Source organism: Plodia interpunctella, chromosome 19 (genome assembly GCF_027563975.2).
Source record: "Plodia interpunctella isolate USDA-ARS_2022_Savannah chromosome 19, ilPloInte3.2, whole genome shotgun sequence".
Classification (NCBI taxonomy): Eukaryota; Metazoa; Arthropoda; class Insecta; order Lepidoptera; family Pyralidae; genus Plodia; species Plodia interpunctella.
Window position 1 is genome coordinate 2,836,872 of NC_071312.1, and position 15,321 is coordinate 2,852,192.

Sequence of the window (15,321 nt, forward strand, 5' to 3'; positions counted from 1 at the left end):
AAAATTCAAGTATATTGGTTGAGCAAATAAAGCTTGAAGAGGTAACAAACAAACTTTCGCATTATTATATAAAGATTTATATTATATAAAGATTTTTATAATACTTTATTTCTTTCGCCACTTGCGCTCAAGGGCGACACATTGTAATTCAACTTCATATGTGGCACATTTCCCATGAAAGTGATAAAAAAACACTAACAAATGTACGTAATGGATCACTCAAATGCGTGTCATACGTTTTCAAGGCCGACCCTATATTTCAGGGAGTGTGTCATTCTAAACACGTAGACAATATTTTCGGCGAGTTAAGAGTAAAGTTATCGTAAGAAATGAAACAAAATACGTGTGCGAATTCGAAATATAAAAGTTTTTGTACGAGACAAATATTAATGGCGCAGTTGCTTGGGACTTTTGAAAAAATCTTATTTGTCTGTGGTAAGAACCTCCTGAGAAATATATCTAGATTCGTTCATGATTTAATCATGGGTGTATCTAGATATATCTTGATGTAAAGTACGGGTCATCATTCTGAGCTGCACAGTTAAAATATAATCTTCAGGATTCATCCTGAAGTTTAAAAAATGTTTAATCCTGATTAATTTGATGAATATTAATAATATAATGAAAATTATTAATTTGAAAGTAAGTTTGTTTATTGCTTCTTTCCTCTTTATCTATTCAATCGATCTTCTTAAAATTTTGCATTCATATAGCTAGTATGGAAATTGATGTATGGAACCTTTCAACTCGGAAAAATAACTGAAAATCGGGCAGGCAAAGCTGCGGGTACAAGCTAAAGTTATAAATAAAGACATTACACAAATGTACAATCTGGCAACATAAAAGGATTATCAGACAGATGTCCTTTCGGTCGCTGAATGGCCGGAACTTGTACTGTTAAGTAAACTCGCTCCTCGAGTTATGACAACGACGCTAAATTGAATTAAGTGCCGTTTACACTTCACGACATTCAAAAAATAACTTGAAGCAGACACGTTTTTTAATGTCGCATGACAGAAAAGTATTCAACCTCCGCGCCTGAGGAAGTAATACCTAACATACAAAAATATATATATATATATATATCTACCCCTAAATATTATTCCATCACAATAAATTCTCAGCATGTTATTACACTATGAAATACCATAAATTAAAGATTATTTGAACGATAGAACGAGCTTGAAAATAATTATTTATTTGATTAAAACTTAATTGCCGTCTGTATCATAAAAACAAAATATTGTTTAAAAGCGAAACCTAGTACATATCGAATAAATGTCATGTTATGTTTAGTGAAAAATGTTTACTCCGAAATCGCAAATTTTATAAAAAAAAATTATACTCATTACTCTCTCAATTTCTATCAATGAGGATGCGTTATTCTAATTACCTACTTATTTCACTAACCATGGGTCGCTAGACTCTAGTTTTAACAGGATTTTCTTAATAATCCTGCGTAAAATATAGACGCAGCAATTAGTCGGTGTAAACCGTCCTCAAGGAACTTTCAGTCTCATAACCGTCGAGGGTGTTGATGAAGAAATGCAATTTATCAAAAGCCAGTTAACTCTAATTCGCAAGTACTACTCGCAGTTCGTCGGCGCCACGTGTCTGTCGGGACAATTCCAAACTCGTTATGAACGTTCTTAATTTAAATTTGCGCGAGGAATTTTCTTGTATTGCTATTATTTTTGTTCTTCTATGGGTAAAACTGAATTCACAATGAATGTTTTTAATTCCAAACTCGTTTAAAACGTTCTTAATTTAAATTTGCGCAGGGAGTTTTCTTGTTTTGTTTTTAATTTAATTATTTTATGGGTAAAATTGAATTCACACAATAAATGTTTTTAAATCTTCGAAATGTTTTTAAAATTGGCGATGAACAATCTTAATTTTAATTTGCGCGGGGAATATTATTGTTTTGCTTTTAACTTTATACTTTTATGAATCGTTCATGGGTAAAATTAAAGTATATTTTTGATTTAGGCATTTCATTTATTTCATTATATAATTTATTGGAGCAGCCTTTCTTTCTGCTTACTTCAAACTACATTATGCGATATCTCAAGTAGATTGGTTAAGCGGAAAAAGTATGAAGAGGTAACGAACAAATAAAAATTTTTCACCCCAAATATTATGGTGACTTCTTTAACTATTCAATTTTCGATCAGACCCTTGGCTGCGGTTTGGAAACATCTGTACATTTAGTGAGTATTTAACTTATCTGCTACCACCACCTTAATAGCTATGCCTTCCACCTTAACCTAAATTAGACCAGTTGACCTGATTTTGCAGACCGACCTGTTGGTCTCCAAGGAATTCTTATAATATTCACCTATATGACTTCCCATGTAGGTCACGTGGTTGGAATAAATATCACAGTGGCACATAAGATTGATGCACACTGTACATCGCAAGAACTTTGACTTATCTTCGAGTGTTCCTAATTTCATTCGGGGCTCATTAAAAACATATAAAATTTGAAAGATTCAGCTGTGATTTCCTAATCGGTTGCGTGTTGCGTGGTGTGTTTCTTTGCTAAAAATATTGTCTATCAGTTGCCGAAGCGTTATGTTCCTTAGTCTCCTCGTACAACATTAAGAATGTTTTTATCCAATTATACTTTTTTTTTCTGAGCGTTGTTTCCTCCGCCCCGAACCCAAAGCCCGTTTCCCTACTTTTTCTCCTCCACTTGGCAATTAGTTGTCGGACCGTTGGCACATTTCTTGAGATTGCCCCTTGTGCCAGGCCCAGGTTGGAAGCGGCATAGCCAGCTTAGCAATACGAATAGATCCGCTCCTACATATCAACGACAGAGTAACAGCAAAAACAAATTGATTGCTTACGAACGGAGAATCTCCAATTTCGTCCACTACCAGTTCTAGGTGTTAAGTATTTGCAGTTTAAAGCTATTACATTTTGAACTCTATTCCTTTGAAATACAATTGGTTATAGGTGGCGCAGTCGATGAGAATAATTGTATTGTCAGTGGCAGTGATGTGTGGCTATAGTTTCAGATTCAATTCAGTTTCTAGGTAGGTTTAATCCTCAATAGAATGATTTACAATAAGGTAGAAATACAGGTTATTGTACGTTGTGTAAGATTTTCATTTTAATATTAGTAGGAACTATAAGTCTCAACTGCACCAGACAAATCTGACGTTAACATTAACCTGCACGCCGCCGTTGAATATCTAGAGATAAAATTAAATACTTTTCATTATGAAACGCAAGTTAAAATTACCGTCAGTTGATTGGTGCAAGTTATATTTGTTAAACGTCACATGTAAGAAAGCTTATGAATCATGTATATGAATGATATCAGGTAGGATTTCTAAAAGTATAATGAACGCTTTTGTTACTGTTACAACATAAGCGATTTCATAATATTTTAATATGGTGACTTGTTACAACATGGAGTCTTTTCTCATTGACGCTTTTATTAGTAAAACAACTGTATTCCAGCATCTTTTATTAGAAATTCCTTTTTACTTTTCTAAATTTTTCTAAATTTCACCCGCTCGAATCTCAGTTTTCACACATTTCAACCCCTTAAAAGTGGAATTTTCAAAATGTCTACTTATAATGCTTTCTTACGTTAAGGATGGGTTGCACTGTCAACTTTCACGTTAACTTTAACGTGTGCAAAAAAACGTAATGGAAGCTGTTTTGTTTAAATGTCATCCGTGCGCGGTGCGCCGGCGCAACTCACTCTAAGAACCTATATAAAGATGTCCATGAAAGAACCTTTTAACAACATTTCAAGATTCGGCTGTTTTGTATTAGATATATATCAGTTCAACAGTCAGTTCGGTAGATATTCAATTTTATTGATTTATAATTACATAAATTGGAATCTTGCGATTCAATTCACATATCTGGATAGATGGAATTGAAATTTTGTGTGTACGTTTAGTTTGCATGACAATGCACTATTCTATTCATTGCACTATTCACAATTTTTTTTGTTATATTGAATGCCATAATATCTTAAAGACGACATTAAGATTGTATCAAGAATGTTATTTTAGTAAAAAAAATATTTTCATTTAAAACAAATTAGACAAATAAAAAAACCGACTTTCAATATTCATTTCGCTACAACTATACGCTATATATATTACGGCTAAACCGATTTTGATCAAACATATCTAAGGACCACCGCATAAAAATTTGCTATCAAATAAAAAAAAACAACGCATCTAAATCGGTTCACCCGTTGATGAGCTACAGTGCCACGTACACAGACAGACACACTTAGTGGTCAAACTTATAACACCCCTCTTTTTGCAAACGGGGGTTAAAAATAAATAATTATAAAAGATCGCGAAGAATTTGGAAACTTCTCCTTTTTATGAAGTCCTTTTAAAAGAATTTAATTACAAAAGGTATAATAAAAGATTTTTAATTCTTTTATACTAAATTATTTTGACAATAAAATTGCCAGTGCTTTAAGTATCATTAAATTAATGAAATTCAATTGAACCCTTTTGAATAAATTAATTTCTAAGAAAGCGCTTTGGTAGTTAAATGTAATATAATATTATCCAGGATACTTTAAATCCAATACTGTTCACAGGCAAAGAAGACCTGTTCGTTTATTCACAAAGTATTTTCGGAGTAGGTATTCCACAAATATTATAAAGGAAAAAGTTTATGAGAATATATATTTGTTAGTTATTCACGCTCGAACGACTGAGCCAATTTTTATGAAATTTGGTATTCAGGTAGCTGATAACTTGGATTAACACATTGGCACTTTTTATCCCGAAAGTACGTGATTCATATACGATTTGGTGAAAAAAAAAAATAAATAAATACAGATTGAACTGAAACTGAAACCACCCCAAAGTAAGTTCGAGACTTGCGTTATGGGATACTAACTCAACGATACTATATTTTATAACAAATACATAATATAGATAAACATCCAAGACCCGGGCCAATTAGAAAAAGATAATTTTCCATCATGTACCGACCGCGGCGAACCCGGGACCTCTCGGTTCAGAGTTCAAGCACTTCGCCATTGCGCCACCGAGGTTGTCAAATAAGAATTATTGACGAAATATTCTCATAAATTCCCACTAAGATTTACAGATACGGGGCGCAGTAGAAATTTGAGCTTGATTTTGAATTTGATCTGAACAATCGTTTCTAATCGCATTTCTAATCCCTTGCTAAAATACTGGTTCAGGTATACAAACCATCATATGATGAAGCGTGGCCGATGCTCGAGTGGCACAAAAGGTAGTTGCTCAAGGTTACGGAATCAAATCGCTCAGATGAGAGAATTTACTTGAATTTCTAAAGCCTTTCAGTATTTTCATGTTAGCTAACACAAAAACATTGTTTACTAACCGATTAGGGGCGTGGCCTATCAGTTATGTTAGAAAAATATAACATCTCTACATTCGCCTGCGGGGAGGGGACGTGACTCATTTGGGTTAGCGCTCACTAAAGAAAGACGTAGGGCAGCCACAGCGCAATATGGAGTACACACACATAACAACAATAGGCGCAGCGGACGAGCGGTTTTCCTAACTTGTTTTTATAACATGTTTTGTTAGAAAATTGACGCTGCGGACCCGGCTTTACCCCGACACTGTATGTACTTAAGACATTATAGTTTAACAACCCACATGGCGAAGAGACTAAAGAACCCATAGTAATAATTAAAGTCCTAAAACGTCGTTAACAAGAGCTGTTATGCGACTAGAGTGTTTACTGTTATTGTCGAGTTAATAACTGCCAGGGTCCGTTGAGTTTATCATGATTATCTTTACAATTCATTAAGCTTACGAGCCGTGTAACGTGTCGTTATGGTGTAATACCGAAAAACGTCCTATCTCATTAAGAAGATCCCTACAGATGTCGAAAGACTGGAAGTGTTTAAAACAATATTTTTATTTTGAGCAAAGATTAATTAATGAAAGCATAACATAATTTTTTTTTAAATATTATACTACTGAGCAAACAAATAGGCATGCGGGCCACCTGATGGATAGTGGTCACCGCAACCTATGAACGCATGCACCACTACAGAATAGTCTTTCGTTTTAGCATTGTATGCTAGTGATGTGCCGACGAAATTCTGTTAGCTCAAATTGATTCCTTTGAAAATTTTCGAAAAGTTCCTACCGAATTCTCATCGACAACTTCACTGTAATTTTCCAAGGACTTCTCTTGGAAATTTCTGAGAATGTTTCCCTACTATTTCCATGCATTCCCCCAATTTTCGATAACTGCAAATCATATTACCTTGTGATAATAATTATTGGTTTGTTTGGTAATTTACCTGTTATTCAAGAGGTAGGTTATTATCGTGTATATAATTATATCTTATACAATGAAATCATCTAAATGAAGACTGTCCACTGAATTCGTAATAATAAGGTTAGATTTCTGTAGCCGATAACAAATTTCACCCCGATTTAAGTGGAAATTTGATATACCGCGATAAAAACTTTTAACAACATCAAATTCACTTACCGAAGATTGTATTAAAAAAATTTAAATGATGAATAACTGACAAACTGTCAACAATTTCTTATTCAGTAAATAGTACTAGTGGCCCGTCCCGGCTTCTAGCGGGTTCAAAATAATAAATGATACACCCAAACCTTCCTCAAGAATCACGCTACTTATTGGTGAAAACCGCATGAAAATCCGGACAGTAAGTTTTGAGTCTTTCGCGAATATATAAAGTAGGATAAATAAGGAAGATTGACAACCTACAATGTAACTAAATCATGTGATATATTTGTGTCCGATTCTTTATTTTATCGTTGTTTTAAATTCACAATATTTAAAAACAATAGTTACCAGTACAATATAAATTTAAATTAAGTTGTTCTTAATTCAAAATTATAAAATTATCTCTTCCAGTCTAAATACAACCACAGAAAACCCTATAAATTATGGGTCATATACATTAATACCCTACTAAATCCCTTTTAATGATGATAAGCGTTATACTAATTAAACTAACCTATTAATAAATTACCAGGTCCATTTCTTTCGCCCTATATCCTCCAGAGGCAATATTTTCTAAGATAAAACGAATTTTCTTCTTAGGAAACAATTTATCGGAGTTTCAATGACTAAATAAACGTTGTTTTAGGGATCCAACCTCATTTGATTTTGGGCGAAGAGAGTAACTTGATTAGGGCAAAAGACAGTGTTGGTTTTGTGTTAGGGAACTTCGCCTAAAAAGGAAATTTATCGCATAACTAGGCCTGTCTGAATAACATCTAGAGTTATCTGTAACAATCGTTGTCGTTTATTCAAATCTATTTCATAAATTACCTTTGTGGATTTCATTCGCGTACTTATAAATTCAAATTCAAATAATTTATTCGGAACAAATTATAATAAATAGTAATTTCTCAAAAGCTACAACTGTAATTTGAACGTCTGAGAATAAATTTAATAGGTAGTGCTAGATTACATAGCAATCATACTTCTCAAGAATTTAGGGTTTCATCCTTCTTTAACTAATAAACATAAACGAATAATCATAAAAATAAGAAAATTGTATTTTACCTATTACCAAATAAATACAATGACCTAAAAATTATTTCATAAAGGTTGAAATTATTCTATGAATTATTAAACCTTCAAAACGATATTTCTTCGGCGAACTCAGACATATGGCAACGCGAATGCGTGAACATTGCGTAGTTAGTATGAGTGTTTTTATTTGTAACAATGAATAGGCAACAATGTATACCGAATCCGCCAAAGTTTGGCAAAATATTCGACGAAATTGTGGAGCCGGCATAACATATTGCGGTACACAAACTCATGTAATTTGATGGCTGCCAGGCTGACGACACATCTATCGTGCTCACTTCCACATTATTTACGTTGTATAGCAGGAAAAATAAGAATTCGATGGTAGGTTGTTTTTTCTATTTAATTTATTTACAAATTCATGTATTACCTGTACAACTAAGTCAACATAACTGAGGACTAAGTATGGGTTTAAATTTCATTTCTCACTATCGAGTCGAATCGCAGTGAGACGCAGCTAACCAATCACATTGCGGTATAATTGTCGGCGCGTCACAATAGCGCACTGAGATTGGTTAGTTACATATCATTGCAAAGCGACTCCATAGTGAAAAGCGAAATGCAACCCCACACTTAGCCTTCTGTTCAATTCAGCGTTCACAATTTCAAAACTGTCTAATATTATCTGACTGATACTTTTCTGAACTCTTTTCAGATAGATATGAGTAGGTACTTTCTCTTCGTACCGTCCAATCAGCATCTTTCTTTGCTTAACGAAACACAAGAATTGCCTTCCTTGTGCAACATTAAGTGCTTCAATTTGCGGATGGTCTGTGATAGCAAAGTAAAAGTTTCCCCATCTCCGTCCATTCGCTGAACAAAGTCCAGAACTTGCTGAACTCTAGTCACGTACGACCGACACATGTAATCACGTTTATATTTAATCAGTAGGAAGGAACAATCAACGTTTCAGCTAAAACTAATTTCAGTGTAGGGTGGATACCTCACCATATTCCGTAAATATGTAATGATTCCTTAATTATTTTAAACTAGTGACCCAGTCTGACTTTGCACGGTCTAATATACTGTTTGAAATAAATTTACTTTTTATACTAACTGCTTGGTAGTATTAAAAAATATAGGAGGGCCCCAGCCCCCAGGCCCACAGCCTATCAATGCCTGCAATACCAGGGGTGACTTTTGCCACAATACCCTGTGATTACACTGCCTCTCTCACCCTTGGAACCGGAAAACCATAACGCAAGTACTACTGTTTGGTGGCAAAAATAGACGAAAGTGAGGTGACCCATGCAGATGACTTTGTAGCAAGGTGTACGCATCTGGTAAAATGTCTCAAACTTATTTTGGGGTTAACTCAATCTGTGTGATTTGTCCATAATATATATTTATAAAAAATATATGTTATCAATCAATTAATGAGAATCGCAGCAATTTAAAACTACCCGTTCTGTATCGAAGCCAAAATCAATACAAAGTCAATAGATTTGTGGAATCATTGAGATCTCCACAATATCGGCTGGCTATCGTCCAGTTTATGCAGTGGATTTAAGTTTTTATTTCGTTGCGATCCGGTTTTATCCAGTTCTCGAAACTACATGTTTCTTGAAGTTTCTGATTCGAAAGCTCTTAACTGTTAACTAGCACCAAGAAACATCGGTCGTTGTATTATTTATGTTTTTTTTGGTCAAAAAAATTAAAAAAAAAGATTGGAATTTTATGAATTACTATCGACCCCCACACGGCTTCGCTCGAGTGTAATCGAAATAAATAATTATACATCTAAATCTTCCTCAAGAATATCAATTTATTCACAGTCGTGCAAAAATCCGTTTTGTATTAGTTTTTGAGTTTATCGCGTAGTTATAGTAATATTTTTTCAACAACCATAGTGGTCACTCTATTTATTAGTGAATCAAATAAATAGCGACCACAAGAAAATGCTGCAGAATTTCTGACATAATACAACAATATGCTTAGGTAGATACTTACATAACAAACTAATTAGAAAAGTAGCTATTTTAGAATCGAGTTGTATAGGTAGATGTGATAAATTTGTGAGTTCGGCTTGTGGTTTCCGTCCTATAATAGAAAATAGATGTCGTACAAGACAACTAAGGTAAACATTGATAGCTAATAGGCAAAAAGAGCATTCCCAGAAAGGATTGTCGTTGGGTAGGCGATCTGTCATAAAAATAAGAATCTTAAAAATTTAAAGGTTTACATTTTTTTCATGGGCTTCAGGTTTCGGGCGTTACATATGGAATCGGAACACGCAAAGTTGAGAAAGAGGTACCTAGGTATAAAACAATCATAGGTATTTACCTAAAATTACGACAAATCATGGGTACTTATAGTAGAAATATCAAATAAAATCTAGACCTGCTTTATGTAGGTTCAGATTTAACCCGAGTCAAATTTAGCTCCGTAAAATATGTTTACGAATAGTCATTAAATAATTCCACTACCTTCCCCCATAGACCCTCGTCACAGTAATGTAAAGGACACATCATTACGAATTTAATGAGCTCAAACTTAAGATTTAGCTGAGGTCCTAAATATGGATAAACGAAGCAGGAAGCCCAAATCCGCAAATTTAACTTTACTAGCTAAATAAAATGTACTGCAGCTATACTCTAACTCGAATACCCTGATTTAATGAAAAATGTTCGTAAAAATTTATAATAAATAATATATCCTTATGTGTATATCAAGTAATTACCACAAAGTACTCATAGGTACCACTAAATCATACCATAAGGAATACAATTCTCGGATAGATTTGTATTGTTGTTGATTATTGACAAATAACACATTAGGTATGGATAGCACCGAAAGTATAATCAATTTAAATTCAAAATTGTTTAATTGATTACCTTTTTGTTTCGTTGGTCTTTTTTCTCTCTCTCTTTTTCTCTGATAATCTCTGCGAGATATATATATCATTAAATAGTATAAAATAAAGTCGCTTCCCGCTGTCTGTCCTCATGTATATGCTTAGATCTTAAAAACTACGCAACGGATTTTGATGCGAGTTTCTTTTAAATATTAGATCTTAAAAACTACCCAACGGATTTTGATGCCAGTTTTTTTTTTTAATAATAATAATATTCTTTATTTTTCTCCACAAAAACAGCTTAAAAATAACACCAGATCAGTCAGGTGCATGCAAACTTAAGATCTAGTACATTGTGGAGAACTGGTGCCCATGCTAGGTTTCCGGAGAACCTGTATTACGGGTCACCAGGTCTCGCCCATGAGTAAGTTCACTTTGCAAGAAATTGTACTATGCTATTTTACAACAAGTCAAATAGCTTACTTCTTATTCTTTGATAAGAACTTTAAAATATTAAATCAAATATTATTTTGGTCAATTAATGTGACATTACATTAAAGTGTTTTATTACTTAGACACCATTATGAATTTTATTTTGGATCAGTAAAATAGCCTGTTGTTAATCCATAGCGGAGTGTGATATGAATAAAACATACGCATTACATTCTTCATTTCTTACAATACAGTCTACTTATTAACAACAACAATAATTAAGACACCATAACAACTAAATACTTTTAAAATAGATAGTGTAACTCCCGAGGAAGGCTTTGGTGTGTAATTTATTATTGTTTTACATGAGCGACACCGGATCGGGCCGCTAGTAAAACATATATATATATATTAGACACTTGTATAAACATTCCGCCTGGAATGGAGCCTATAGTCATCGAGCTATTCAATCAAACAAACGAACCTATTCCTTTGTTAAAATAATTTCTTTTGAAATCGTCGTACGAAGAATAATTCGTGAGCATTGTCCAAAAAGACTTCCACAGCGTGGTTACCTTTCAAAGGGAAGTTGACGATACCAAATAACTGGAGTCCGGCCCTCACAAAACTTTTGGGGTCACGTCGCAATTGCAACGGACACTTTTTATTGAAAACAAACCTAAGCAATCGTTGGCGTGGTTCAAAACCTGGTAACCGACTGTAATTGTACTTAATTTTTATGAGAAAATACTATAATAATTTAGCGTGATTTTAAGTGACCAATCAATCATCTTTGATGATAACTTATAAACTGTCAAAGTTAACGTTAAAGTTTACTGCGTTAAAGTTTACTACTTACACTCTAAGTTGCGCGGAAAATTGGGCATCTGGGTATAGACTAAATTATTTGGACAAGAGCATATTAGATCAAAATTTGACAGTATGCCTATGAAATTATTACAGTATCTATTAATTTTGGCGCATACTGTTAAATTTTGTAATTGTACATTTAAGTAATCAGGTTCGGATGACAATAGTGGAATTGTTTACATATTTTATTTTAGTAGTTACCATGTTTTTATAATTATCATTATAGCCGCTTCAGTCTGTTTTTGTTTCTATTCTAGTTTCTATACAAATGTTGTCCTTTAATTAATATTCTAACCTTGTAACCATGGAGATAAGGGCGAAGTTCCAATGAAACCTGAAATTTTAGGAATTTGTAAATGTGAACATTCGTATAACAATATAGGTGTGATAATATTACGTCTTTATTTTACCTTATAAAATGTATGTATTGTTTTGTAAACAGCAATTTGTAATGTCATTTGAGGATTTAAAATTGCTGCAAAGTATTACAGCCTGATATGGACATTTGCCCTTATTGACCTTTTGAAGTTCCTAAAATTGTAGGTTATTATTTTATTCATTTATTACTCCAAATCATTACGAATTTAATGAGCTCAAACTTAAGATTTAGCTGAGGTCCTAAATATGGATAAACGAAGCAGGAAGCCCAAATCCGCAAATTTAACTTTACTAGCTAAATAAAATGTACTGCAGCTATACTCTAACTCGAATACCCTGATTTAATGAAAAATGTTCGTAAAAATTTATAATAAATAATATATCCTTATGTGTATATCAAGTAATTACCACAAAGTACTCATAGGTACCACTAAATCATACCATAAGGAATACAATTCTCGGATAGATTTGTATTGTTGTTGATTATTGACAAATAACACATTAGGTATGGATAGCACCGAAAGTATAATCAATTTAAATTCAAAATTGTTTAATTGATTACCTTTTTGTTTCGTTGGTCTTTTTTCTCTCTCTCTTTTTCTCTGATAATCTCTGCGAGATATATATATCATTAAATAGTATAAAATAAAGTCGCTTCCCGCTGTCTGTCCTCATGTATATGCTTAGATCTTAAAAACTACGCAACGGATTTTGATGCGAGTTTCTTTTAAATATTAGATCTTAAAAACTACCCAACGGATTTTGATGCCAGTTTTTTTTTTTAATAATAATAATATTCTTTATTTTTCTCCACAAAAACAGCTTAAAAATAACACCAGATCAGTCAGGTGCATGCAAACTTAAGATCTAGTACATTGTGGAGAACTGGTGCCCATGCTAGGTTTCCGGAGAACCTGTATTACGGGTCACCAGGTCTCGCCCATGAGTAAGTTCACTTTGCAAGAAATTGTACTATGCTATTTTACAACAAGTCAAATAGCTTACTTCTTATTCTTTGATAAGAACTTTAAAATATTAAATCAAATATTATTTTGGTCAATTAATGTGACATTACATTAAAGTGTTTTATTACTTAGACACCATTATGAATTTTATTTTGGATCCAGTAAAATAGCCTGTTGTTAATCCATAGCGGAGTGTGATATGAATAAAACATACGCATTACATTCTTCATTTCTTACAATACAGTCTACTTATTAACAACAACAATAATTAAGACACCATAACAACTAAATACTTTTAAAATAGATAGTGTAACTCCCGAGGAAGGCTTTGGTGTGTAATTTATTATTGTTTTACATGAGCGACACCGGATCGGGCCGCTAGTAAAACATATATATATATATTAGACACTTGTATAAACATTCCGCCTGGAATGGAGCCTATAGTCATCGAGCTATTCAATCAAACAAACGAACCTATTCCTTTGTTAAAATAATTTCTTTTGAAATCGTCGTACGAAGAATAATTCGTGAGCATTGTCCAAAAAGACTTCCACAGCGTGGTTACCTTTCAAAGGGAAGTTGACGATACCAAATAACTGGAGTCCGGCCCTCACAAAACTTTTGGGGTCACGTCGCAATTGCAACGGACACTTTTTATTGAAAACAAACCTAAGCAATCGTTGGCGTGGTTCAAAACCTGGTAACCGACTGTAATTGTACTTAATTTTTATGAGAAAATACTATAATAATTTAGCGTGATTTTAAGTGACCAATCAATCATCTTTGATGATAACTTATAAACTGTCAAAGTTAACGTTAAAGTTTACTGCGTTAAAGTTTACTACTTACACTCTAAGTTGCGCGGAAAATTGGGCATCTGGGTATAGACTAAATTATTTGGACAAGAGCATATTAGATCAAAATTTGACAGTATGCCTATGAAATTATTACAGTATCTATTAATTTTGGCGCATACTGTTAAATTTTGTAATTGTACATTTAAGTAATCAGGTTCGGATGACAATAGTGGAATTGTTTACATATTTTATTTTAGTAGTTACCATGTTTTTATAATTATCATTATAGCCGCTTCAGTCTGTTTTTGTTTCTATTCTAGTTTCTATACAAATGTTGTCCTTTAATTAATATTCTAACCTTGTAACCATGGAGATAAGGGCGAAGTTCCAATGAAACCTGAAATTTTAGGAATTTGTAAATGTGAACATTCGTATAACAATATAGGTGTGATAATATTACGTCTTTATTTTACCTTATAAAATGTATGTATTGTTTTGTAAACAGCAATTTGTAATGTCATTTGAGGATTTAAAATTGCTGCAAAGTATTACAGCCTGATATGGACATTTGCCCTTATTGACCTTTTGAAGTTCCTAAAATTGTAGGTTATTATTTTATTCATTTATTACTCCAAATCAATGTTGTGTACTTTATATTTTCAAAATATAGATATTTTAGGTATTTAAGTAAAAGTGACGTGTTGAACAAATAATGGATCTCTCGACGATAAATACAAATAAGTTCAAAATCAATAATTATATTTTTACTTCACTTTAAATAGGTAAATATTTCCTCTTTATCGATTTTAGTTTATAGATTGTTTCTCCTAAAGTCGAACCCATTATTTGAGTTAATACGTCATTGATTGTTTTAACCTGAAATCCTCCAAGGTATCTCAGGCTGCTGAAAAAAGCCAACGAAGCGTGAAGCTCGTCGAAGCGTCGCCATTTCTATTATTACATAATAAATTCCCTTTCGATCCAGAAGTTGCGAAAATAACACCGAATTCTAGGGAAATGCCAAATATATTAGCTAGAAATGAAGAGTTTTGCGTGATTCCTTGAATTTATGTGGATTTTCCGAAGCAGAAATGCAAACATTTTATTAAATGTTTGCCCGCGCTCCGTTTCTATGGGACTTTGAGAACAAGGCTAATCTTACCACCACATATAGGTGTTTATGTTATTATATATTTCCGTGCATTTTCTAAGTTTTGCAAGATACATTTTGGCGGCAAGACAAAACATGAAAAAGGCCAGAGACTAGAGGATACACGAAACGAGAGCGGGGAGGCTTTTGCCCAGCAGTGGACTTAAAAAAATGGCAACACACAGCTATGAAAAAAAATAGATAGGGTCTTAACAATGTTACAAGAAAAAGCTAGTCTTCTAATGTCTCATAGTCTCATAATGGCCACCGGTTCTTCTCTCGTGAGAAATTCATAATTACTCATCATAATTATATTATTATAAAGTCCATTTTTTTTTGTTTCTTTCATTTGCACTCGTT